Source organism: Chrysochloris asiatica, unplaced genomic scaffold (assembly GCF_000296735.1).
Source record: "Chrysochloris asiatica unplaced genomic scaffold, ChrAsi1.0 scaffold00044, whole genome shotgun sequence".
NCBI classification, from domain to species: domain Eukaryota; kingdom Metazoa; phylum Chordata; class Mammalia; order Afrosoricida; family Chrysochloridae; genus Chrysochloris; species Chrysochloris asiatica.
The window spans coordinates 8001312-8004079 of record NW_006408562.1 but is presented as its reverse complement, the minus strand read 5'-3'; the positions used below and the strand labels follow the sequence as shown (position 1 = coordinate 8004079).

Genomic DNA, 2768 nt, shown 5'->3' with positions numbered 1-2768 from the left:
AAAAAATAGCCAACCAAGAGTCATATAGCCAGCAAAGCTGTCCCTCAGTTTTGATGAATTCCAGATAAACAGGAATGAAAGGAATTTGTAATAACAAGACCAATCTTATAAAATATACTAAAGGATGCTCTTTGGACTAAGACTCAACAACAGCAGGCAAAAATCTGAGATTAACATACATGACAACATCATCCAGAACTCAATTCAGATACAGAAGTATTTAAAGTAAAACAAACTTACAGGAAGTATTGAAAGCTAAATAAACCTAAAGTAAAACCAACCTATAGGGAACCAGAGATATCAAATTATACTGAAGTCAACTACAAAGCAAAAAGATGGAATAGTGTAGATACAGAATCTCCAAATGGTGAGGGAGTCAAATGAATTTAAAGATAAAACAACAGACTGTTTTAAATGGGGGAAAAATAACTAAATTACAGCGTAACCTCAAACATAACTAATATACCTCCACATTAAAATAAAAAAAGAGGGAAGTCAGAAAGATTTACTAGACATTAACACAACAGAAATGAAGAAAACGGAAAAAAAAAAAATTCACAAACAAGATGAAGTCAGCACAGAAAATTATGTGAATAGCAGCATCACAAATGATTGCACAGCAAAATGACAGCAAATAGATCCAACAGTGGAATTTTACACAACATTGAAGAATAATAAAGAATCTGCAAAACACCTCACAACATGGTTGAACCTGGAGGACATTATGGTGAGTGAAATTACTTAATGACAAAAGGACAAATATTGCATGATACCACTGTTATAAAAAGTTAAGAAAAGATTTTCTTGTTAAATGAAACATCCTATGATAGTTACAGGGCAAGTGGGAAGGTGGGGTGGTGGTGTGGAAGGAAAAAAGTAAAGTGAATAGAAATAAATATCGTTAACTGATGGTACCTGGAGTGGACTGTAATCATTATAATGACATGAAATGTATAATTTGTTGAATGTGGGATGATGATCAATTCTGTAAACCTTCACTCAATTCACAATAAAAAGTTGAAACAAAAAAGTACTATTGCAAGCCATATCTTCTCAATCTGTTCTTGAAAAGTGGACCCTTTCTCTGTCATTACCCAGGCACACTTACTTAATTTTAATTTGTATTATGAGCATAGGCCAATTCCATCAGCAATATAAAGAGCTGTTCCCATTTGTAAGTATAGAGAGAGGCTTTGAAGTTCAGGTTTGCAGCACTTTATTTCTTTGGACTCACCTTGATGACATCTTATCAAGATAAGTACACTCAACAACTCTGGGCAAGAAAGAGAAAGTGAAAGATAAGTTTCATTACAACTATGAAGATACCCTTTCTTTCACAGTACATTTTACATAGCATGTGGCACTTTGTACATTCCATTCATCCTCATAGAGAAAACTCTGGGGCCCGGGAAGACCAATTTGCTGGCCCATGGAGATGCAGAGACAAAAGCTTATGTGAATCTGAGGTCAAGTTTGGTCCCACACAGGGTACAAGACTAATGCGCCACAGCCATTGCAGGGTTCTGTGAAGAGGGTGTAATACCCTCATTTAAGGACAATGAGACTGCAAGAAGCTAATGTGTTTGCCTCAAGATCACAGAGTGTTGGAGAACAAACAAGATGGCGGAGAGGGTAGAAGTGCAGTGAGGAGCTCCGTCAGCAACAACAGGGAATACCAGACCAAGCAGGCTCAGAGGATGGTCCCAGAACTCTGAACCACATATAAAAGAATATTTAGAAGGTTGAAAGGCTTACAGCTAGGGGAATTTGTAGCATAAGCTACAAATCAAGTGCTTTCTAATCCAAGATGCTCAGCTGCTCCTGGAGCCATGCTTTAACTCCATTATCTTTAAATCAGTCAGAATACTTATCTGAAATAAGAATGTTTTACATATATGTGTGTGTGTGTGTACACACACACACACACACACACACACAGCATTTGTATGATTAAACTCTGGAAAGAAAAAGCAAGAGTTAGTCAAAGTGGTTAATAATGGTAATGGAAAATAATACAGCCTTCGGTATGGATTACAATTTAAAGAAAACAGAAATCCAGGACCAATATACAAAATAATGACAGACAAAGCAAAGACTAAAATTGTCAAAATTTCATCTTACTTGGATCCACTCTTAAAGGGGAGAACAAGCTCAGCATTTCTCAAGCTGAAAGGACTGAAGAAAAACTTCAAGCCTCGATATGCATTATTGAAGGATTCTATGGGCAAAATACTGACTGATGCAGAAAGCATCAAAAGAAGATGAAAGGAATATACAGAGTCACTGTACCAAAAAGAAACGGTCAAAGTGCAACCATTTAGAAAGTAGCATATAATCAAGAGCCAATGACACTGAAGGTTCAAGTCCAAGGTGCACTGAAGGCATTGGTAAAGAACAAGTCTCTTAGAATTGATGGAATAAATATTGAAATAATTCAACAAACTGATGTAGCACTGGAGACAATCACTCATCTATGCCAAGAAATTATGAAGACAGCTATCTGGCCAACTGACTGGAAGAGATTCATATTTGTGCCCATTCCAAAATGAGGTGACCCAACAGAATGCAGAAACCATTGCACAATACCATTAATATCTCATGCAAGTAAAATTTTGCTATAAGTAATTAAAAAATGGCTGCAACTGTACATTGACAGGGAACTGCCAGAGGTTCAAGCTGGGTTTAGATGAGGACTTGGAACAAGGGATATCTTTGCTGATATCAGATGGGTCTTAGCTGAAAGCAGAAAGATATTTACCTAAGGTTTA

The 2768-nt window shown here is 36.6% G+C and overlaps 1 protein-coding gene across 3 annotated transcripts in view; it reads right to left on the bottom strand.

The window, feature by feature from the left end:
• LOC102842471 (neuronal acetylcholine receptor subunit alpha-7-like) overlaps positions 1-2768 on the bottom strand; it is a 198681-nt gene that overhangs the window by 7562 nt on the left and 188351 nt on the right. The window lies entirely within an intron of this gene.